General features: G+C 41.9%; 1 protein-coding gene and 1 long non-coding RNA gene across 2 annotated transcripts in view; one reads left to right on the top strand and one right to left on the bottom strand.

The window, feature by feature from the left end:
• Positions 1-24,032, bottom strand: part of LOC122407745 (uncharacterized) — a 30,653-nt gene extending 6,621 nt beyond the window's left edge. The window contains exon 1 of the long non-coding RNA XR_006260267.1: positions 23,810-24,032. This is a non-coding gene — a long non-coding RNA (uncharacterized lncRNA). The remainder of the gene's footprint in view (positions 1-23,809) is intronic.
• Positions 1-25,677, top strand: part of LOC122407744 (uncharacterized) — a 130,393-nt gene that overhangs the window by 88,039 nt on the left and 16,677 nt on the right. The gene's annotated exons all lie outside the window — the stretch shown is intronic.

The following is a 25,677-nucleotide window of genomic DNA, read 5'->3' as shown; positions in this document are numbered from 1 at the left end:
AAAAATAAAAAAAAAAAAATTTTGCTGTATTTTAAGAGAGTATTTTTGAAGCCTAACACTTTTTATATCCATATTTATCATTTATACCGGTCAAAATAAAATCGTGATAATAGTCTTTTGTTTGCTCGTCGAATGAGGATAGACCCCTTAAAAGAAGCGTCACGATCTCGTTACAATTCCAAATAATAAGTACAAAAAGCCTGCCCGAGAAGCTTCGATTAGTAGAATAGTCTTTTGCTCGCTTTTTCATTTAAGACCTCAATCGTTAGTTCGGTTTCTACAATTGATTTCATGGTCCAATTCATATTGTATAGCAGGTCGTATGAATACTGCCTGAAGGGGTGGATATACATGCTTTTTTTAATTGACCAGCGGTCCGATGGCTGTGTATTTGCGAATGCACGAGGTTCATAAGCAAAATTGAATCACAGATAGACGTTTGGTTTGATTGTACCGATCGCGCAAGCATCAGCAATTCCGAGGCTCAAAACTCTCGAGTTATTTTCTGCCTACTCGTTTTTTTATTTCTCCGTTCATCTCGCTCTCTTTCTTTCACTCGCTCCCGCTATATTCTCGCTTTCTCTCATCCTATACAAGAGATGCATTTAATTCGAATACCAATGGTGCAAGTCTCTCGTTCGTGTACCACGCGCGAATATCGTGAACTGTCGCGCGCAAAGTAGGCCACGCAAGCGAGATGCACAGAGCTCGTGCAACGAACGAGGAAAAAAAGCGACGCATCGAGAGGATGAAGCGAGGGGAAACAGATGAGAATATATAGAAAACGATGAGAGATTCAGCACTCGAATCTCCCGGAGTTCTTCAGCGTCGGACGAGCGAGCTTTTATTCGTAAATTTCTCCTAAAACACTCGACAAATCGAGCAATTCGTTATTAAAGAGTTGAAAATGTGTGATTGCGAAAAAAATGTAGTTTAAGAATTTTTCCGAGCTATACTTATGGATCAACCTATTCGTCGTTAATCACCGCAAGTTCTCAGTTCACAATATCATCGATCGAAATGTAATCATTAACGTTCGCAACGCTAATGACTGTCAAGTGTTTTGTAAAATCATCGAATTGCATGTAATTCAAGATTTTTTTCATTCAACGATGACCTCGTTCAACCCCGCTTTACTCCACTTGCATTGATGAACCAGGAAAAGGAACGAATTCTGGCCAATTTTCGTCCTTTCCGGAATTCACTTCCGCCATAATTTTCTCGTATGTTTCGAGCCTTCTCTCCGCCTTGTTATGTACATTCGTACCAAGTCGGCGTGTATGCAACAATAAGTCGCTCGGAATTACTCGAGTCAGCCGTAACATTTGCATGGAAATGAGCCAATTCTTATGCAAATATTTCCTTTGAATTATATATTGTAAAATGGCGCTTTTATTTATTTTTTATATTTACCATTTGTATATTAAAAGGACCGCTTCATATGGTACCGCCTTTTAAAATGCTTGCAAAATACAAGTTACCCCCGCTGCAGAGGCCGCCCCGGTGCTAAGAACTTTGGGGAGTTCAATTTTTCAAAACTTCCTATAAAACGGATGTTGATAAAGTTTCGAAAGCACTTCATTATGTACATTTAGAGTCGCTGAATTTAAACGAGTTGAAAGCTGCGGAACTCTCATATTTCGAGAATATGATTTTTTTTTTCGCGTAAGTTGTATAGAAAACATTTGAAAAGAAACTTTGCAGTTAACAGCGTATGAACGATTCAACAGTACGGTCTAGCGTGGGCTGCGCTGCTTCAAAGCTTTGAAAAAAAATTAAGCTGGTTGCTTTTCATGGTCGGACAAAATTAAATGAAGAATAACCGAAAGTATCGTTTTTCGACTCCTAAATGAAGATTTAAAGTAGTTCGGCCGTTCTATTACTAGTCAAGTTTGCAACTACTTTATGTTGATTTATCTCAAGTCTAAATTATTAATAAAATTAATAAACACTTGGATTGAGAATATTTTTATCATAAGAATGTAATAAAATGCTTTAAAAATATCATAAAAGATAAAATGTATACTTCAACTTGACTAGTTAATGATTGAGTCGGTACCGGTGACACTTGAAGTACACATAATTTAGTGAACATTTTTATTGCGCGGAAGAAAGTTTATATCGGTGTAACGGCATCGAGAAAAATGAATGGTCAATTCATTAAAAAAAAAACAAAGCTACTAGACGAATGAAAGCACATGAGTCCGTCTCAAAAATAAATTTGATGAAATTTCTGCGATTCCCGAATTTGCCCGAAGTTCAATCGGCTGTTACCAGAAATTCAACGTAATGTCAAACATCCGCTTTCGACACGTCAAAAACTAAAGTTTTTTCATGTTCGCTTTCTTAAAAACCCCGTAAGGTAATGTTTTTTTTTTTTTTTTTTTTAACGAAAAAAACTTTTTCGAAGCTCGAGCATCGTACAATTTTTTTACAATAAATATTATTGTGAGTTCTCACATAAGGTACCGTGTTAAAAACTCAATATTGTAAATGAAATAATTGAAAATTTTGGCCCGTAAGAGGCCCCGGAACTGAGCTTATCGTTACCAGGGGACCTTAAACTATCATTTACTGCAAAAAAAAGTGGACCCTCACCGTACTTTATCGAAGGGCCAAGCTACTTGAAAAAGATAGAAATAAAATATTTAAGCGATGGCTGTTTTCCACGATTCGAGTCACGTTACAAAACTCATCGATCTCGCCCCTCGGATCCACCGCGTGTTTTTTATAGCATGCAACTTGGTGCAGAACAGCGGTAGGTCGGGTTCGCTTACGAACGCACGTAATTCATCGATTTATAAGACAAAAAAAGTACGAAAGGAATTTGCAACGAAAAAATGTATTTTGCCTACAATGAGTAAAGCAGGAGCAACGGTTGACGTGCCGCGCGTGCACAACACGTGTCCGGCGCCTCGTGACCACTTTATGCAAGCAAAAACTTTTCGTATGCCACAATGAATTTTAAAAAACATTTCCAATTTCCGTCTCCTCGGGCATAGCCGACGACACTCGTGAGAATGCAAGAGATTGTTGCTCGCTCTTTTGTGTTCCTTTTGCAGTTTTTCCTCGCTGGCATTTTTCATATTTTCGCTCGGCCTCTTTTTCCTCGTTCATGGAACGAGCCTGTGCAAAGCTGAGACCAATGGTTACACAGTAATATAGAATCTTTCTCCACTCAACATACTGGGAAAACGTATGCCCCGGAAAGCCTGTCCACCGCAATGCCGACCCAAAGAAAATGAAAAAACACGTTTGGCCCGCCAGCAGACTGCGAAAAACCCAGAAAAGAAAACATTTCTTGAATCTGTAGAGACTTTTCCTCTCGTACAACGCTTCCCTCTAATCGACAAGGAATTTCCGTTAGGCCAACAGGGCCTGACAACCTGAAAGGGAATTCGGTTCCTCCCTTGGGTGTAAAAAATACCACTTTGCAACACACCGAATACCTTTTCACAATATTTTTTTTCACGAGTCCTTACGCAACGCGATATTAGGGCCGAAGTAGGCGTGGGAACGCGTTTTCCATTTACTTCCTTATAAAAAAGTAACAAGGGCTCATCTCGTATTCAGTAGCAAACACAAATTTTACGTACAACGAAAAACTTGTAAATTCTTGCTCGACATTTATTACCTTTTTTCCCAAATCTAAGTCTCGCCACTCGGTACTTAAACGCTGAATCTATGGAGGAACCCATGCAATTTTGGGAGGTCAATCATTAGTAAAATCGACTTCATCGTCGTTCGATCGATTAAGTTTTAAACCAATGAACAGGCATCAAGAGGAACTCGGAGGGACAATAAAATATTTACAAATCTCTGCATCTCCGCGTATCATCCTCGTAGTCTACAAAAGCTTAGTTGATCTCGAATGATGGGATCGTTAATTCTGGAGCTTGTGCCGGAAGATGTGCTACAGACCAAAGTTGGAACAAGGCGAAAGAACTCGAGCATCTCTGGAGAGGAATGAAGTTTGAACACCTCGGTAACTACTTACACGCGAGTGCAAAGAACAGGGCACAGAGAGAGGGAAGAAGAGAGAGAGAGGAAGAAGTTGAACGAGTAGGAGCATTTTCTGAAAATTACTCTTAGACCGATTCCCTTGCTTTCATCCGGCTTGTTTCGTTCTTGCATTCTAAGCCTGTGCAAGAGGAGGGAGAATAGCAAGAAGAACGGTACCGGAGGTCGAAGAAAGAGAGAGAGAGAGCGAGAGAAAAGGAGAAGAAAGAGTAATAAGAAAAAGGAAGCAAAGTAGAAGAAGCAGAGAAAGGAAGCTCCAGCGGACCACAACGACTGTCCCATCGCATTATTTCTTGAGTCTCCGCGCACCAGAGAGGCAAACCTAAAGAAGAGTTTCGGACTTTTGGCCAAGAGAGGTCTTTGCTCTGCTGGCAGCAAACTTCTTTTTCATCACTGTCTCACACTCGGTAGTTTCTCAACCAATTTCTCCCTCTTGAATCATCTCGTTCTCTCTGTCTCCTGAGCTTCTTTCCCATTTGTTCGTCATCCATGGAAAGGGCAAATAAAATAAATAAAATGCGAAGCACGAGGTAGTGGCTCGTCTCTCAAATGCATTTCTTCGTGTAGAAACTCTCTCTCTCTCTCAACATCTCATAATCACGCGAGGATTCAATCAAAACTCTTTGCCCTCCCGTTTTTTCTCACTCCTCCCCCCCCCCCCGGCCCCTCTCCGTGCTCAAACATCAAAACGAGATGAAAGAGACTTGATCATTTTTCTGTCGTTGTATACGAAATCGTGAGCGTGCAACTTGATGGCACTCTCATCGACACGGTTTCTCCACATTCCTGCCACGACGAATATCATCCCGCGTCTTCTTTTTTTCTTTCTTTCCTTTCCTTTCTCTCCGCCGCGTGACACCAAACGGCCCGAAATGCTCTGCTCTCGCTACCGCCTCCAGTTTTCAAACTGTGACCAACGAATAGCGATCTCTCGACGCCGACACATCCACTAATATCCTGATGCGATTTCTCTCCGGTTTTGTTCGACCCGCTGGCCAAAATATGTTGCACACTTCTCATCTTTCTCGTTCCCATTTAACCTTGTTTTTGTTTTTTTTTTCTTCTTCATTCTTTTCTCTCTTCCTTTTTCTCCTCTCCTCGTAAATCCTGGTACAAAACTTTCTATAACGCGGTTGGCGCCCCCTGCTGCTAATTGCGCCTGCATTAATGTGAACACATACGTTATTGCAGTAATTTAAAAGGACTCCACGTACATCTATGCACACATTCGTGAAGATTTTTCCTCAACAAAACTACTCCTTAACGAAGATTATAACTACCGTAAAAATCATCGCTGCTCAACAAATCTCTCAATGTTACGAAAGATTTAATGACAAGATTATCCAAATTGTCCGTTCCCACGTATTTTCATTACGGACTATCACACTCAAATTCCCAAATTATTGCCATCTCGATAAACTGATATGCACTTTTTTAGCTAAAGACTATGCACTCACGTTTGCTGATCTCTCGCACGAAAGATTTTTCGCTGCTGCATCAAATAGTATCCCTGCAGGCTTTCGAACCCACGGCAAACCGGTTTAGCCCCACTACGTCAAACGATGATAGAGGATAGCACGAGGAACGTGTATAATCAACGATGATTTACCAATTATAGTATTACAGTGATTGCAACGAAAAAACCTTAGAATTTGCTATTTTTATTTTTTTTTTTTATAATTGTTATTAGAACTCGAAACTTTTACGCCTTATCGTTCCTACGTCATTCAATTTTATCAGTCCCACCATCATTTTTTTATCTATTCAAAAGGCTCGATAAACCCCAAAACTTTATTGGTGTCGTTGCAAATTAGTGAATATTGTTTCAGCATCCATTTATTCGGGGGGGGGGAAAAAAAATACATTGAAATTTAGTTACCTGTCAGTTGTGGTGTCAAAATTCAATAGCATTTCGAGCACTTTAAGTTGGGAAGAATTCGAAACTCAGCATCGACAATTTTCGCTCTTGAAGGAATTTTTCTATTATAAGAGGAAGCTCCTTCGGTTATCGATAACAAGAATTTTTGATAATTTTCACGATCACAATGTTTATTTTTCCAATACTGATTGCGATGCATGATTATTTTTGGAATTTATTTGTCAGATATTAAAATCGCGAGATCGCGATCTGCCGACTGGTTTGAAACACGATTGGTAGCACTCAAATTTCCGGCAGCAAATCCATTCGCATCAATTTCATAGAGCGATGCCTGGCTGCACGGGGGTTGAACACGATGCACTCTGCACTCCTGTCCGATTAAATGTAGTTTCCATTGCGAGATGTTTGTCCCTATATGCAAGTCTTGTCCATGAACCGAAAGGGCATCGACCCATTATCGAGATGGGAAATTCATCCGGATGAACGAATTCAATCCTATATATCCGGTTACTGGTTTCCCGTTCCAGGGTTATCAGATTATTGAGTCAGTTTGATAACACTGTCGACCCCCAAAACAGCTAGCTATACACATGGAAACGGATAATTTCGATGGTGCTTCGATTCTATCACGACTTCCTAGGTCTACGTGCACAGCTTTTACGCTCTGATTGCTAGCTCACTATCAATTTAGTTTTTTCCCATCGCTCCAAAATTATCGAAGATAATTTTGAACGAAAATTTAGGCAGTCGGTCGAATCTTATGTGCTCAGACCGCTCAATCCGCAGGCCTTGAATTGTCGACAAATTAATCTTTCACAAGTACAAATTCAATTAAAATTTCATTTTGTCGAAACCAGTGAAACAGCGCTTTAAAAAGACAAAAGAAAAAGAGCAGTTTCCCTTCCAGCAGAACTTTGGCTTCTTCAGAATTAAGGTAGATCATGCCCGTAGGATCGTATTTTATGGGTGCCTCGATTGGCTAGATTTTTACTTTCTAATTAAAGATATTATCACTCTAAATTAATGTCAGAGTTATTAATTCAAAATTGTAAATACCTTTTTTCAACTTATCTTTTGGCGAATGAAATTACAAGCCGTTAATTGATCGGGGATCCATCACTGACAGAACTCAAAATTTCATTCGTCCCTGACGAAAATACTACAGTTTTTTATGTAAAAAATTGCATTAGAGAGCGAAAAGGGAAAAAACGAAGGAGAATAGATAAAAAAAAAAGTATTGATTAAAAGACAAAAGGCTATGACAGAAATGGACCAAGCCAAGAAGAAACAAAATGCCGAAATAAGCAAATGTGAAGTTATACGAGTGCTCATTGCCAATATATCGTTGAATCTTTAACGTAATACATCTTTATTACTAGTAAAACAATCGTCTCGAATTTTTTCCCAGACCGTCATTATGCCTCTGTGTTTTTCTTCACATTTAAACACGTGAACTACCTTAAAGCAAACTCTACTTGGTGGAAAACGAAAACCTATGTCCTGCAGGTCTGTACTTTTTGAAAGTACAATTCGTGTCAGCACATTTTTTTTCTGGTGTCGAGTAATTTTTTCTGACATCTCAATTCGAATGAGAATATTGAGCAGAAGAATATTTTCAAAAGTGTCTTTGTGCTCGGGTAAATTTTTGTTCCACTGGCCGAAAGCATTGGAAGAGAGCGAAAGAGAATTTTGTCCTTCGCCACACCATAATCTTAAAGATGATCCGCACGAACTATTTCTCCCGAAGGTGAAATGCATCGAAGCGATTCTTTTCTTATAGATCTTTCCTTAACACTTTGAAAAAGAGGCTTTCAGGTAACGTGCTATTACCTAATTTCACCATAGCAGTCTCTTCTCAAACACTTCGGCGTGTATGCTATTTAACGCTATCGCTTCTCCCCGATGAGCAAATTCTTTTTCGTTCTCGCGGTTTGTATAATGCGTAAGTCTGTCTCTCTTTATCCCCTGTAGTGTTTCTCATGGCTGGGGACTGGTGTGGTCCCTCGCGCAGCATCGGCCACGGAGAGTCGATGTTTTCGTCGTCCTTTTATCTTCTCTTAGCTTATTCCACCAGTCCATTCGTCCATCTGTCCGCGTGCGTAAGTTCAGGTTTGCGGGGTGGCTGACCCGAAGGTAAGGGTCGTTGCACCCAGTCCAAAGAGAAGCAAGGCCCGCTTTCATCCCCTCCCTGTGCATCGTCACGTTCGCAATCGGTTCTGTTGCCGATGCTGCGGCGTGAAGCTGTTGATCGGGCCTTGGGGACCCAAAACTCTTGGTTTACTCTACCCAGCCATACACTCATTTCTACCTCTAAATCTTTCTTTTACCATTTTTTCTCAAACTTCGTGAGTTCCATCTTTGGGCTCTTGTGCTAGAGAACGTCCGCAGGCTTCCTGAAGCTTCGCGCCACATTCTGTGGACACTCACATGCGCATAAATTGTTAATCGAATAGAGAGTGGCCCATACTCTCGTAGCAGAGTTTCGCGTCCAAACTAACGTTTCAACGACGGCTCATATGGCTGCGAAAAGCCTCCATTGCTCACCGAAAAATATACCCATGGACTCGCGGACGAGCGAAAGAAATTATAGTTATTTACTGCCAGGTTCTTCGAGAGGATAGTCAGTTATTTCGCGCGGTAGTTGTTCCTTCACCAATGCAGCATCCTTTCGCTCAAGCTACCTCCTGCACACTCGCACTCTCCCGACTCTATACTCGTCATTCGCTCTCCACTCTTTCTCTTTTTTCTCTTCTTCTCCTCAACAGTTTCTTCTCTCTTGCAGTTTCATACTCCGGCACTTCCTCTTTTCCTCCATTTCCTTAGGAGCCTTTTTTACCTGTCGTTTCTCGCAGGCTCTCTTTTCGTAGCTTAACACATTTCTATAGTTCACTTAATCCTGGAGATGCACATGAGTACAGTACGAGCGGCCGAGAGACAACTTCTTATTTCGTCGTTGGACGAAGCGAGCGAAGATCCTGGACAGAGAGCTCATGAGGATTGAAGATCGTATTATACTGAGATCCTAAGGTTTGGGGACGGTGCCCTTGTGAAAAGCTGATGCTGTTTGCTGATGTCGTTCAACCGTAACACTCTAAGAGGGAATCGTAGCTTTTTTACTCGTCGAGAATTTGCGACAAGTATCTTTCGGCGTTGCAGACTTTTATCTCCACGTTGTGCATCCCTCTCCGTCCGTCTCTCCTAACACCCCGTTTTTTCTATCTTCATTTTATCCTTTCGCCTCTCAAGCCCTTTTCATCCTTCAGCCTCGACCTTTCGTCCTATTTCTCTTCTCTCAGAGCATAATGTTATGGAAATTATGATTTCTGGGCCACTGAATTGCCGCCTGTCGACGAGCGACAGCATCCGAAGACTCGCCATATTGAACGCGCTGTCTCGCTCTTCCTTCAACGTCATTATTGTCGCGATCCCGTCAACCGGAAATACACCATTTTATTCGGCTTTGGTAGAGCGGATTTTCATAGCGTCGCTTGCACTAACTGTACCGAACCATATTACTGCAGCGCATTTGAATCTCCAAATTGTTTGGCTCACGATTTTCTCATTTTAATAATCGAAAATACGGAGCTGGAAGTTGCTTGGAAAAAGTTGACATTTTATCCATTCCACGTGGCACGATGAACATTCATTCGACGAGTCTTCGTGTTCGTTATTCATTTTCATTTTTTTTCGATGAATCATCGTTTCATAAACAATTCGGAGGTAAAAATTCTACGTGATTTCCATCGAAATAGAAAACACAGATACGCTCACCCACATTAAGATATCTTGAGATAATCGGCTGTGTGGCCCGCTGCACATGCACGTACGTATAATCAGGTTCAGACAAAAGTTGAACGCCCTTGGGCTATCTTGATGGATCGTGTGCACATATACCGCGAGAAAGGGAGGAAAGGAAAAAGCGGGCCGATCATGTGGCCGGAGAGCACTTCTTAAAACTTCAGAAACCGTCAATTACACCGTGAAATAAACGAAAAGTTTGCCTCTAAACGTTTAACTCGTGATTTCATGGAGTCCGGGCGGTAGTGCGAAAAGTTGGATGAAGCCTTGATGCACAAGCACCGAATATTTATCTAACATTCGCGTGCTAAATTTTCAGCGTTCCGCCTAGGAGCGGTTTGGCCCGTGATTCGAGCAAAGACGGCCACGATAAGATGTGCAGTCACAAAAATAAATGCTTGGGCGTTCACGAAGGAAAAAAATCAGAATCGCGATCAGTGGAATCGAATTCAAAGCTCGAGGTACACGCGCAGCCAAAATTTTGGTTAAAAAAAATGATTATTCAAAAGCAGATTCTCTCCATCGTTCTTCCTCATTTTTGGCTTTCTTTCTCTCAACATCAGCGTTCATGACGTGACCACTTATTGGATCTTATTGGTCGGTTAACACTTATAATCGTACGGCACAGTGCATACGTCGGACCAAGTATACAAAGATGAGAATTCATCGGAGCCCGAAGAGAACGGGGCAAGGGATTCGTCGTACCTTGAGGGCGGAAGGGCCTCTAGTGAGTAGTGCATGCATGAGGATTGAGGCTAAACCCACTATGAGGCATGCAACGAAGGTTGAGAAAAGAAGAAAGAGCTTCATTCGAGAAACACGAACATGATAAAGGTACGTACGGTTGGTAAAGCGAAAAAGCACAGCCGTCCGCAGGCTCCAAAGAATCTTTTTTTTTACTTTTTCCTCTCCTCAGTTCTCTCCGTACCTGTTCCTTCAATCGTTTCCTACTCTCTCTTGCTCTACGTCTTTCTTTCTTTCTTTTTCTCTCTCTCTCTCTCTCTCTCTCTAGGCTGAGATACTGCGCACTCTAAAGAATCGTGATTACAGTCCTGTCATATTTCATTGCACGTTCGGCGATACACGATGCAAATAGCCGAGCCCGTACAGAATGTTGCTGCTGGCGAGTTTCGTATGGTCCACGATAGTACCGCTGAAGGCGAACTCATCCGTCTCTTTTCTCTTTTCTTTATTCCTTTCTTCCTTCTTCTGTTTCATGGACCCATCTTTATTTTGTCCGCTGGACCTTACAAACACGGACGTAGGATACGATGAGCGGGGACACGAGGTGCCTGCAGGAGACGTAACGCCCTCTGCTCTTCCTGAATTTTCATTCTGATGAATCTTTTATCGCTTCTATACACACGTCTTGCCTCGTTTATGCCTAAAAAATATCTCTCTCATGGAATCATTTTTGGAATATGTGCAGAAATTTTCAGGGGAATACGAAATTTCATGAAATTAAAATCACTCGAGTGGACTGCTCGAAAGTACTTTTGCTATGGAAAAAATTATTCGTCGTTGTTTAAAATGTTGTATAAAATAAAGAAACTTGTTGATTGATCAATGGTTCATTCTTTGAATCGAGTATTAATAATATCGACGTGAAGTTTATGCCATGGAAATATTCAATCAGTTTATCTAATATCGATATTTTGTGTTATAATTACGTCTCCGCCCTCGTCTCCGCCCTTAAAATTGTACTTGTTACCAAAAAACAAGAAGTTTTCTTAACGTCGCTAAATTTACATCTGTGTGATCAAAAGAACGAGTGATGGAAATGAATTAATGGAGAACATTTTTTTCTTCACTTGCATTACAGTTGATCAAGATTTTGTCAGATAATCTACTAAAACTTAACGTTTCTTTATAATTTACACTTTTATTGGAATAATCATATTTGATTTGTGTGCGATAATCTTTATGCTTTATTCGATTGCTCACTCGTGTTTTTTCTCTAATTCGATGAAGTTCATCCTCGAAAACTATCATATCGATTAGCTCAATTCTATAATTATGTCACATCAATCAATTCTCGAATTCTCAAACTGAAGCAAGACATGGTACAACATCGTCTCACACGAGTCTCGTGAAAATTCTCTTCTCGTGTGAGATTAATCTTGCTTCGAATCAATTATCATAATATTTTTCCTAATCACCGAATCTTAATCAAATTCCTATTGCCTTTAAGATATGATGCATTTTCTTCAACCAAAAGGGCGATTCATTTTAACAGTGATCGTAATTCCTGTTGAAAAATTGTCAGACTCATTTTATTTCTCGTTGGGAGAGAAAAAAATTCCTAAGGCTTCTGATTAATTTGGCATGAAAATTTGACCAAACAAGCGTTAACGATAATTACGTGTTTTAGGTTGTTTACGCACGAGCAAGAATTGTAATGTGCAACCGAACGTCAAAGTTTCAACAAATTGGGAGGATCCCAATGCAGCACGAATAGGGAATGTAGAGCGCGCTATCGCTTTAGAATACTCTCGTTATAGAGCTGAAGCAGGAAACAGTGCAGAAATTATCAAGCCGCTGTAGATACACGTTGGCGAGAATGATAAGCCCCTTGCCGACGGCTTCGAGAGATTATTTGCCGCCTCGTAGAAGCAACTTTCCGCACTAGCGTGACAGAAAGATTAGCACTTATCTCTGCCGCTCTCTCGTATACTAACGAAATTCTCCTATGCACGTGTACGTATCAAACGATTTCAATGTTTGCAACAATGGAGTACTCCGAGTGTCAATATTATTACAGTGATCGTGAGACTCGTGGCGATCGAATAAAGCCAGTAAAAATAAGAGACGTGTATATGCACGTAATCCACAATTTGTGGTACAAATGTCCATCGAGAGAAGCAATATCCCTGGGTATCGTTTTCCTAGCACATTTTTATAACAAAATATGACGCTTCAACTTTTTTTACGAGCCATCCAAGCTTGAAATTTGAGGCTCACCAAGTTCTCCCGTGAAAATAACGTCGCAATTTTCATCGCTGCCATATTTTACTCGGAAAAATGCTGACTACCACGCTGTTTTATAGTTTAATAAAAATAATAATGGTTGAGTCAAAGAACTCCAGTTCCCGTCACCATCGGGAAATTCATGCATAGAAAATGAAGCTGGACGATGCCACCATCTGTCGATGGGGCTGCCTAAAGAATTTTTCGTTCATCAGAGATTCAGGATTGCTTGTTCTTCAAATGGAATATATTGCCCTGTATTTTTTCATCGAATATTCCATAAAGAAAAATGAGTTGAACGCACCGTCGCCTTAATTTAACAATCGCTACCGCGCAAAGCGCAAGAAATTCACGTCTCATCCCACTCCGTCAGACTGATCGTTTTCTCCCTATCTGCTCCGCCATATCGTGCCGTGGTTAACGAAGAGGCTCTCTAAACTCTCCCGAAAGGCTTCATGATGGCTACCGCTTAGCAAGTTTGAATATCTTCATTAATCTTCTACGGGTTCGGCGAACTCGTATCGCTCGCCGTGTGACCCGATATGGATATAAATATATGCGAATCTCTGTACCAGGGGCGCGCACAGCCGCGAGAGAGAGCACACGCAGGGCACGCTGTACTCGAATATATGCGCCTGGTCGTTCCACCCGCTGGAGTTGCCAGCGAAATCCTAACGAGCGGACTCCGCTACTTCCCGCTCGTAACCATCAGGTGTAAAGAAAACCAACTTCAACATAAGTTCGCTCTACTTTTGTTCGTTCTCTTCTCCAACTCTATGTGCAAATTTGCAAGTGAAAAACACCATTTGTCCGATGCTCTATCGGTCTACTTGTTTGTTTAATTGTAATTGTAAAAATAAAAGTACTGAAATCAGTTGCGAATGAATATTTCACAACGAGAAAACTTATGAAACAACAGGATATTTAGGTTTTATTCTAGTTGACTCGAAAAATGAAGGTACCCTGAGGATGCTCTGTCGTGCAATGCTGAAGAAAATGGGAATTTTGTTTTTCACTTTTAAAAACTCTTTCTCGCTACTTATTTTTGTGTGATGACCTCGGTGATGACGTTCAATTGAAGGAATTAATCGAACGAACTTCTTTACGCTCCAACTATCTTGGGGATATTGGAAAAAAGTGTTTTAGAGTTTTTTTAATTATTTATTCAGAGTAACTAAGAAAAAACAAAGAAATATTTGATTTTTCTTATTACTTATGTAGGATTGAAATATAAGCACAATTATTTGTAACGATTGAAATGAATTTATGAATTTCATGAACAGAGAGAATACACGTCATCATTCTCTTGAATTCGTATTTAAACTGCTCCTTTTTTCTTTTTGGGTCCTTCACAAGCTTCCCTCTTTCGTTCCTTCTTCCAAGACCTTTTTTATCGGAAACTCGAATTACATAATTCTACACTTATTAATAATGTTATACTTTTGGAGATTATTTTCCAAAGTTCGTTGAGCTTTAGATATTCCATCACGTAGTTTAATGAAACCTGACACGGTGTCGGAGCATTTTGTCCTTTTTTACATAATTTTTGAGTGCTCTCTCGTTCTTTTTAATTTTACATAGACCACCGTAATACCGGATGTGCACTCTACTCGAGTTCCGACTAGTTCAATTGTGGGAAGGAGAACCCAGCTTACACAATGTGCGACGAAAGTCCTGGACTTTCACACTGCCCTTTTAATTGTCTTCTTCGTCGACACCTCCCGCAACAAGATCCTTGCTTACGTCGTGCTACGTACATAGTTATGAAGACATATAGGATGTTTAATATTCCCACGGAGGAGGAGCCTTTTTTTCATTCTTCAGTGGTATTGCAGCTCTCCTTCTCCAGTCGCCGCTTGAAGCGAAGCGTAACTTTGCTAGGACGCCGCGGTAGACTAATTTCAATTTCAGTGAAAAAAAGAGCTGCAGGAAGCCACGGATAGAGAGAAATGAGCAACGGAACGCCCGGTCTGCCGGGACAAAAGTTTACGAACCGTTGTTTCCTACAGTGGACCTCTTTCCGGCGAGCATTTCTCAATTTTCCGCGGTCTCCTTCGCACTCTCGGTCCTGAAGGCTTGACATTCAGAGTTGCTTCCTCATCCGTGTATAATACATTTTTACTGTTCCTTCATTTTTCTTGCTGTCTAGATAAGAATCGAGCGACTGTCTGGGGAAATTTGGAAAAAAAGCCTGAAAGTACCAAAATTTTGTTACCGCAGACTTCGTCATTGGGAAGCATCAAAGTGCGTTTCTCCCCGGCCACAAACATTCTCCCCGTCTTTGTCTCAATCCCCTACGTCAATTATTAATGCTCTCCGTGCAGCTTCCGCTACCATCGCAGATAGCGTCTCATGCAGTATTTATTCAGGTGAGGAAGGAAATGAGGATAAGAAGTAACGAGTCCGGCTTACCTGCATATGAGACACGCAATCGAAATTAGTTTCTTATAGTCACACCGAATTCGTTTGACCCTCATATACGTTGACATGAATTTTTCCATGAGCATATTCAGCATGGACATTTAAAAAATGCAGATTCGATCTGCGAGACGAGATCCTGCCGGAATGACGTGCGTTTCGTCTGGGATTTTGCATAGGCGGCCACAAATTTGAATGCGGATGTAAAACGTTTGGGTCGTAAGCCGAGCAAATCTCGATTTGAAAGAATATTAACATGCCTGGATAACGAGGTTGGAGAAAAGCTGACGAAAGACAATTTTCATTCCGTCAGAATAAAGCGCCACGCAAGAGTGCAAGATACAAGGAACACAAGACGAAGAATGGAGCGTGCAGTAGTACGAGCTCCGAGAGTGGGCAACCTTGACCGAGAATTCCAGAGCTCGCGAGCTCGACCGTTCGCTGTACAGACAGTTTTAATGTCGGCAGTCAGAGCAGTCGCAACACACAGCAAACAGGAAGAGGGAAATTCCCTTTCCCCGTTACAGAGTCCGTTAGAGTGCAATCGCCTACGGCGTGCAATGTGCATCGTCGCGGTCTAACGCACGTCGTACACCGAGGAACGCGATTACGATGCACTTGCTCACAGATTTGTAGGGGAAAAAGCCTACTCGACGATAAACGGAGTACGAAGTGTGAAAATCTGTTGCCATTAATGCAAGCTTTCGAGTCAATTTACCCGTCCTTCATTAGAGCCATCATAATTGATATCGACGCCAACGATCCCTAGAATTCGCAATAGAATCGATTCGAGCCCTCATTGAACGAGGTAGTTCCCAGCCAGCAGCCTGCATCTCGTTCTCCGATGGCTCTGACATGCTGAGAACAGCGACAAATGCAGTTATCTTATGCCATGCATATGAAGCTTTGAATTGAGTAATAATAGGACATTTGCTCACGGGTACAGCTCAACAATTATTCTGAACAATTCCACTGGTCTGTATTGACCACGAGAAATGTGGAGGATCAAAGATTGACCAGTAGCCAAATGTGGAACGCATCGATTGCCAGCTCCATAACCCTTCAATAGTTCGTTAGATAATCTCCGTCGCACGTTCGATCAATAACTTTGCTAACTCGACTATTCCCACCCCCGTCTAATCTCACTGCTGGAATATCGGAGGATTTCGATGCGTCGTGTAGAATCGCGACACGATCGTATATATCAACCGGTTTCAATATGAACATTGTAAACAAGTTACGAAGAAATCTCCATGGAGTTATTAACGTCATCCGAAAGTGCGTGCTCCGTACGAGTTTACCTTCATAATATACTGCAGCAATCCTGATGAGGGATCACCTCGAATTCGAGAGAAATTTTCGAGTGGCTGAAGTCAAAATTCTAGCTAGAGGCAATGTTGACACTTTAACGTCAATGAATTTTTTCGGAACTCCCTTGCCACACTTATAGACTCTTACTGACCTCTGACGAACCCTACTGGTAATCCATAAGTCAATAGACTGAGAAAAAAATCGTTGCAGCAACTAAGTGTCTTTAGTTGATATTTTTGTTGCTTGATCCAACTAACGTGAATAAGGAGTAGTTTACTCATCCGAATCACTAGATTTTTGTTTACGCGAATTAACACTAAACGAGTGAAACCAAATATTTTGTTCGAAGAACTCGGAATATATGTTTATTTCTACTTAATTCACATACACTTTTATGATATATTGATTTTAATATCAAGTACTGAAGTATCTAAACGGTTTTGCTGAGAATAATAAATATTTTTTATATCGAATCCTACTGGTCAGTTCAATATAACTCAAAATCTGTTGAAATGTATTATTACATTGTCCAACATGATTTGTGGAAAATAAAAAATAATTTGGACAGTCGAGTTTTTTCTAACAAAATCTTATCGATGACGAACAAAATCAATTGTCTTACAATTTTTTATTAGAAACTCAATGAAATCGTGGCTACGAGGTTTATGAAAAATGTAGGCTCTCGACAGGAGGACCAGTGTGACGAATCAATAGTGAAAGATAGCAATTTTTTTGCCGTCTCCCACCAGTAGGTTTAGGAATGAAGTTCCCGCTTCAGTCAAATTTTGTGAACGATTGCTCGAGCTTCGATACAGTTTTATCGTGAAAACCTGTCGCGTATTTCGGGTTAAATAAAATTTGTTGATCAGCGCGTGTTCACCGTTTGCTACAGAAGCAGCAAAAGTGGGAATGAAATATCAACACCCCTTTTATGTAGTCCAAGATCCTCGGTAATAACGGTAGCCAGCAGCAGCAGCAGCAGCAGGGCCCATTGACCCTCTCGAGTCTGAATAAATTCATAGAAATGTGTGGTTCTCGCGTATACATCGAGGTACAAATTTCCATATCGTTGATGCCGAAGTACAGCCACGGTGAAGAGAAAACGAGTAGAGTATCGCACGTTGCATACGTGGAAGATGAAGTACGCAGTCCTTCTGAACCCTCCCATTTCGCATTTCTCTCGTAACTCTCGTGTGTCCCTCCGCAAAACGTTTTTAATAGAGCCATTTGGGTTGCACTCGGTGAACGTGGAGCCAAGCGGCTCCGCACTCGGAAAAGAGGGTGGACAACGTACCCACTGTTGGAGTAGACGCTGCGCGAGGTCAGACAGCTCTATGAGAACCCAAACCTTTTAACCCTTCAAGAGAAATGGACTCTTTCGTTGAGGGCAACTGGCACATTGGATCGTTGCTCGTATCCTGACGGAATAAAACCTCGAGCACGACACCACTTCTTCGCTAAATCTGACCTCTTAATCTTCGAATGAACAATCGTTTTAGCTTTTAAAGGAAGAAAAACGAGCAAGAATTCATTAAGATTCGAATGTTACACAGACTCGTGTGGCGGATGCCTACTGCGAAATAGGTACGTCCTGGTGAATGCGCAGAATCTTCTGGCACCCATTGGATCATATATAATCTATATTAATGTATCCGAGAGCAGCATTTGCGATGCCAACGATGCGAGTCGTTCACGTCCAATCGGATCGTGTGTGTTGTAACGGGTGGCAAAACAGCACAAACGCACAGCCTTCTTGTGACCTCGAATATTTCGTTTTCTTCTTCTTTTATTTTTATTTGTTTTTTTCTCGAAGCAAAGTCACACTTACGGAGGCACACACATGGAGATGACCTTTTGCATGCTAATCGCAAATTTGCCAGTTTGTCGGACTCGAGACCGCGTCACACGCACAATCGCAGGAAGACACTGGTCGAACTACTTTGGTAATTTACTAACGGTATTATATGCTCGGATGTCGATCCATTAAAATTGGAGGCAACGCAACTTTGTAGCTGAATTTTTTTTTTTTTTTTTTGTGTACACGCATTTATGAGACGGAGCGAAGTGGGCGTCGATAAACGGCACGAAAATTTAATATCAAATCAGCAAAAGCCATTTGAAGATCGAAGCATATGTAAATGCTTTTAATTAATTTTCTCTTTTCTCATAATTTATCGATGTCTAGACTCTCGGATATCTGACACAAATGCAAATTGGGCAATTACCTACCAAATAACAGAATCGAATTTTATTTGATTCAAATGACATTTATTATCATAATAAACCTGTTTTCTTTTCGGGATTTATATATAAGGTACATATATCACGATAACGATGTCTTTTGCGTAATATTGGGACTTTACTCCTACGTTGCTCACCTTCGCTCCCGCAGAATTAAGGCCATCCATCGCGCGGTTGCATCTCAACGAGTTACAAGCCCCGGTGCGTCGCGATGATCTCCGGTTTACCGCGATGCATGAGCAGCGATTGCTATTGCCGATGGCATTCGCTTCTCTTGTGTTTTGACCTTTAATAGCAACCGGCGGGAAGCGAGCAAACGCAAAAGACGAAGAAAGGTATTAGAGGCGATTCGATGCCCTCCATTTTGATCTCCGAGCCACTCGAGCGAAAGCCGTGAATCGAGTCAAGTTCAACAGCTGCGTCGAGGTCTTCCTGGCTCTTTAACGTGCGACGAGGAACCCTGTTCTATTTCGATTAAATCATCTCCACTGTTTCGATGACTTTGAGAAAAGGTGGACAAACATCTTAGAATGATTCTCACGACGTCACTGACCACCGACACCAACCGAGCGCTTGTCGCGTTAGAAAATCGTGGCGATGAGTAATCCAGCGAGCAGCGTGTATATTACTCATCAATCTCTCCTCCCATCGTTTCCTAACTTTCGAGGAAAATATTTTAGGAGCAGACATCCGCAAAGCTGGAGTCGAACGAAACTTAACAGAAAGCATAAATTCTCTTTTCTGTTTCCAGTAACTAAGTTAAAATACCGTTGGGTCGGACAAGGCAGAAGAGATCCGGATGTACGTCGCAGTGAGCAACCGAGTCATTATATACCTAAAAGCAGAATGTTGCTAGTCCGCAAACGAATTCGCACAAGACTCCAAGTCGATGGACGAAAATAGCAGGCTCTTTTATAGCGATATATATTCCACACATGTATGTGGGAAGCTTGATGCGCGATAGCAATCTAGGTTGAGGAATTTAGCTTGTCTTAAATCCGAGTATTAGTCTTCGAGGTTTATTCACCAACGTATGCAGACAAGCACAAAAACAAGGTGGTAATGAAATAATCTTCATCGCGAGAGAACGCATCACTGACAGCGAAGATGACTCTCGAAAGCAAATGAGCTGTATATTTTTTCTCTCCGCTTGTCACGTCCCTGGCTCCATGACCTTAACGAGTTTGAGCATAGAAGTCCAATTTTCGAGATAAATATTTCAAAGTACAACGCTATTTGTGATTGAGTACATAATATTCACATTTATTAGTGTCAAAATCACAATAATAATCTCTATCTCATTTCGCTGTATTCTGCTATAAATATGAAAGCGATCAATGCCAATTGACAAACTGGTTTGTATATATACGGTTAATAATATACGCAATCGTGAGGTTGAGAGAAGCCAGGCCATCCCGTCTATCTCGTTTATATTCGGCCTAATCTGACACGAGACTCGTCTTTTAACGGTATTGCCAAACGAAAAGACATTACGATATAAGAGCTAGTCTGACCTAGATTATCCTCTCCCAAGGTATATTTTCACACAAGCGCACACATGCTTGCACATTCGTATTCCCATGGAAAAGAAAGAACGAAAAAAAGAAACGACACGACATTTCAGACAACTATAAATTCACATAATCGTTTCGTATCAATTCCTGCGGCGTGCTCTCCCAGAATTCCACAGTATGCGTAGATTCTGCTCGAAAATTATCCGCTGACCGGTTCTAATAATATTTCGCGGACGTCTGTGGATATAGCCGCGCGGAAGGAGGGGTGAAGACCTTGGGCTCGTATTATTACGCAATTTTTCTGTTACGACAGAGATTCGTATGGGAAAAGGAATAAGAGATAGAAAAAAGAGGAAGAGAGAAAATAAAATGTAGACAGATAGACAGCAGCCTAGGCGAACGTAGACTTCCTTGCCCAATATGGAGTTTGACCGTCTGCGACCCTGGTCGCGATGCGATCATCATCGCACATTAGAAATAAAAAGCACAAGGCTAACCGGTTACGATTTCGTATTACGTGAGCGAGCAGGATTTGCGCTAGACAAATTCTCACGTTCACTTCGCTCTCGACTATGACCGTCTGTCAACTCTAACGGTTCTCGCTCCACGTCCGCGAGAGTGAAGGTCTCCGTATAACTTCGTCTCTCACAGTCTGTCCCCGGAGCCATTTTTTTATTTTCCCCTTTCTACGCTCGTCTAGGACTAGACGCAGTCTACTTTTACTATTCCTTTTACTATCGGTATTAGAATCCCGGAGAGCGTGAATACCGAACAACCGTCTGGAATATAAAATGGCCGGTGCGCGGAGCATTTTCACAGGTGCCTACGTCTACGAGACTGTCTCGCGTTATGTTTGCTCTTATCGCGTGTAAAAGGTGAAATAACATTTTCATGGCCACGTGCACTGCAGCTGCGTCATTTTTACATCGCATGCTCGACAGGCATTTTCCACTCGCGTCATCTGCGTCTTTATATCCGTATATAGAGCTATTATTGATTATTTTCATACCAAATATTGTTAATTATTTCAGATTAGCCAAAAAAATGTGCAGGATAATTAAGATCGAATCAGTAATATAAAAATACCCATTTTGTGTGAGGAAAATAGGGTTTTTTTTGCGGGCTCACAAAAATGTGATTCTTGGAGTAGCTCGGTGAATTCGGCCATAACAGGTCAGAGGGTGCATCGTTTCCTTGGCACCGCAATCTAAAAGCGCCCTTTCCAACAACATATTTCTATTCTGAGATTGTGCGCAGAAGAGAAATGGGTTCGGTCGTTTTACTCTTTTATTCGTTTTTTTTCGGTGGTATGAAAATATAGCACGAACTTTCTCCCCATGGGTGTATATCTTCATGTGCTATGCACTCGCATTTCTTATCAGCATCATCCAGAAAGGAGCGGCCGCGATTTTTCGAACCTGTTCGAACACCTTATCTCTCACTTCTCCTCCTTTCTCCGAAAGTATCTATCCGCTTTACGAGATAAGAAGGAGAAAGAGCATGTCGTGATAGAAAAAGAAAGGAAAAGAGAGAAATCCAGCGTGTGTGGTTTCCACAAGGGCCGCGTGACCTGCATACACCAAGTCGATGACCTGAAATCGGGCAAATCGATATTCTAGACTCTCTCTCTCTCTCTCTCTCTCTTGGCTCCCTTCGGAACTGCATCTACGAAAAAATTCCTTTGGGACGTGTTCCTAAGAAATTACAATCGCTGATAATCTCTTTTTACGATTTTCCAACGAAGCAAATGTTTTGTCTGTAAATTTATTGAAATTTTTCTCGTTACGCAAAGTATAGTGGATGCCACAATCCCTCTCATCCTTCCGCATATATTTAGTATCCGCAAGTAAAAATAGCACAGACTAGACGACTAATCCCTGTAATTTTAATAGATACGAAGAGTAAATAATCTTGTTTGCTATTCGAGATAATTCTGGGGTCGATGTACGATCGATTAGTTTAGTGAATCGTTTCAGATTATAAGTCACAAAAGCGTCTGCGAAGTGCCTTTAATATTTGGAATTCTATCGTATCGCTTTCCAAGTCTCGACACTCGTGTGACTCCCTCTCAATGCGAATATCTCTAGCTCTTTCTTTCGAGCAAATTCAAACGCGTTTTTCTCCCTCTAACGCGTATTTAATACTCCAAGAATGGCCTTGGCGTGTCACTAACCTATGTTACCGCCCAGACGCGTCTAACACTATCGCTTCGACGCGGAGACGCTCGAAAGCATGCGCCGTCCTCGTCTCTTCGTGAGGCATACTTGGGCCTTATGACTCCGACATTGGTAAGAGCCAGACGCGAAAGCGTGCGCGCATGTGTTTGTGCGGCGTGCGTGTGTTAGAGCCCCTTCTCGCATTGCCAGGCTGAACTTCGCTGACGCACGAAGACCGTCAAATACTAATGTTATTCCAAACACACTAGAGAAAGAGGTGGAGAGAAAAACGAGAGGCCAGACTTCCGTCTGGCCTAGCCTTGAACTAGCACAAACGAGTTTGCTGAATGCCTACGTGACGCTTGTACGCGTGTGCGCTTACTTTTTCGGCACGCATACACCGATCGAATTATTCCCGCGTCTAGAATCCAGGTGTAAAAACGATATCATAATTTTTCGTGTGGAAAAAGATCCTCAGCTTCGTGACTGTTATACGAGATGGAAAGAGAGAGAAAGAGAGAGAGAAAGAGAGAGAGAGAGAGAGGAAGCACCGAGGATGGAAGGGGCGCGATGTGGAGAGACGAGAACTCCTCCGATGTCTCTTTCTACTAGCAAACGTTTCTTGTCTTCGTCCCAGTTCTTTTCATAATCCATGAGCGAAAGAGAAAGAGAGAGAGAGAGCAAGAGAAGGGGGAGCGCACTATTGAGAGAGTGTCGAGCGAAGCATTCGCACAAAAGGATCTGCGCTCTCCGACAAAGCACGATGCTAGACGCAATACGTCCCAGCCTCCCCCTCGTCCTCTCTCGCCCCTCAGGAAGTTCCGCAGACGTCGCACCAGCACATTGCTAGAATAGTTTAATTCTGAGATTGGCAGGAGTGCGCGTTTCGCAGCCGTGACGCTCGCGTCACACGCTCGCTCAATCTCTATCTTTCCTTCACGCCTACTGCGGATGCGTTTTAGTGGTCCTCGACCAATCAACCGTCCCAACAGCCGAGCGCATAGCCCAACTCCAACGGGCGAACAATGTTATCGAGGAAAATATTAGTCGAAGCGATAGAGAGGTCGGGAACAAGAGGAATTTCGCACACGAACTGGCTGGCCATCGAGCAAATTCGCTGCTCTCCGAACCAGCTGAGAATTACGTAAACGCCTCGAGGTCTCGGAACAATAACGAGCCTTTGACTGCGTTTCGATTATTTACTCCCACTCCGAGACTCTCCCGTTGCCAAAAGTCCATGTCGCCAATGAGTTGTGATTAAATTCAACGACTTCATCCCGTTGGACGATTATTCACCATCTTTTTTCGGCGACACTATTCCAGGGCGTTTCCCGAAGAATTTTTACCCGTCGCTCAACACGAGAGTGGAAAATTTCGAAAAATTATAGTCCCGTCTATAAGAGAGATCGAGTGAATCGCACGTGCTTCGATCTCCGCATTGCACAACTGTGCAGATCGCACCGAACGAATTAACGCATCCTACGATTATCGCACTATCCGCTTACCTCGGAATACTTTCCACGGATTTCCATTCGTCAACCAATCGCAGTTTTCCTCGCACATAATCCTGCGCGACCAGCCGCTGTTTAGTGGTTTCACCGCGCCAACATTTCTAAGCCACACATGTGCCTAAAACTAAACTCCGACGGAATCGCCACCTTTTTTCATTTCTACTTCAACTCTTCAAAGAAACTGCACACAGTCACAATCTCCGGTTGGCGCAGTTCGCCGGCCTTCGACGGCCCGCGAATCGTTCGACGCAGTTTTAACGGGCAACGACCGGAGGTCTACGACCACGACTCGACTCTCTTTCTCTCTCCCTCTCCTTCGCTCCCTCGCGAATGAAGCTGCATTAGATTCAAGGACGAATTAGAGCTGCACTTGGCTGCAGCCAATCCACTCGAATCTTTCCTCTCGAGCGCCTGCATCAAAACATCCACTCGGAAGATTTCCATGGACCTAGGCCAAGTCTCCGAATTTACCCAACCAATTTTAAAACTCCACGATTTTTTCACGGGCAACAAAAGCCTTCGGAAATTTCAATCCATAAATTCACTCGCAATTATTCCGTGCCAACGACTCGTGTCATGTTCGCGCATTACTTCGATGTATAAAGACAGAAATATTTTTTATTATGAATTCGAACTTGTCAATTTTTATCAATTTCTCACGTAAAAAACCTCTTTTCACGTGCTTCCATTCGCTTTTTTTCATCTTTTTTTAAGCTTCATAAAATTTAGAGAAATAAAGCGTGTTTTTATCAAATAAAATAATTTAAACGACTGGTATCGAGACACTTATTAACGATCCTAGCGAAACGATCAATGGCGGAATTAGCACCGGTTCTTTATACCCCCTGCTTGAGAACAAGACGGGCCGCATTCCTCGACCTATGTACAGGGGCTCGCAACCCGACGATGCTCTGTGGACTGCGAACACATCACAAAACTATTCAGGATTTTCAACATAAAAAAGAGATCATTGAACTCTCGGTCACAAATAATGAAAGTTCGATTAACATTTTAACATCATTTTCGCCAGGCTCTCGATCATATTTTGCAAATCTCGATATTAATAACCGAAGTCACAACGACCGAAGCTCGGTACGACGTTTTATAAATTGTTCCATATTTATCGTGGTATTTTATCGTTTTCCTACATTTTGTTACTATCTATTGGAGTGAAAATTAAACTATAATTTCTTCTTACCCACTCAAGTCGTTTAAATCGTGCATTCATTTGCAAAAATGAATAATAAAATGTAAAAAAAACAAGGAATATAAGTCGAATGAGCAAAATATCGTTTTTTCTGACGCCAATAGAAAAAGAGGCGTCTTCATCAAACGAGTGATTTTTCTTGGAAGCCGGCTTAGAGAACCAAAAATTAGATTGATCCCTCGCAATGGTTCGCCTTGTTTAGCAAATACAGATATTCCGTTTCTTTGGCAGGGAATATAGTGAAAATGAATACAGTACGTTCGAAAGGTGAAAGGCCCCGAATATAGGACACCGACAAAACTCGTCTACGTGGGATTTTGCCTTGTCTTGGTTGCTTGATGCTGTAGCTTCAAGACTGTGCGTTTGCGAGGCTCGAGTTGTGGGAGGAGGAGGAGACGAGAGGGCCACGGGCCACAGATACGAGAATGGGTCTTAGTCGATCCTTTTACGGACGATGCTCAGGATACAAACTGGCCGACCTCTCTCGAATCTTATACCTTACGAAAAACAAAATAAAAATGAAAATAAAAATACGCACCTTTCGCTTTGTAGGCCATGAGAGAGAACTAAGTATACCAAACGAACGGTACTTCACCAAGGGCAGAATGACAAATGTACTTCGCGAAGGCTCAAGCATTAACGACTTTGATATAAT

Source organism: Venturia canescens, chromosome 3, assembly GCF_019457755.1.
Source record: "Venturia canescens isolate UGA chromosome 3, ASM1945775v1, whole genome shotgun sequence".
Taxonomy (NCBI): domain Eukaryota; kingdom Metazoa; phylum Arthropoda; class Insecta; order Hymenoptera; family Ichneumonidae; genus Venturia; species Venturia canescens.
Note: the sequence above shows the minus strand (reverse complement) of the source record. Positions and strands in the feature narration are given on the sequence as shown.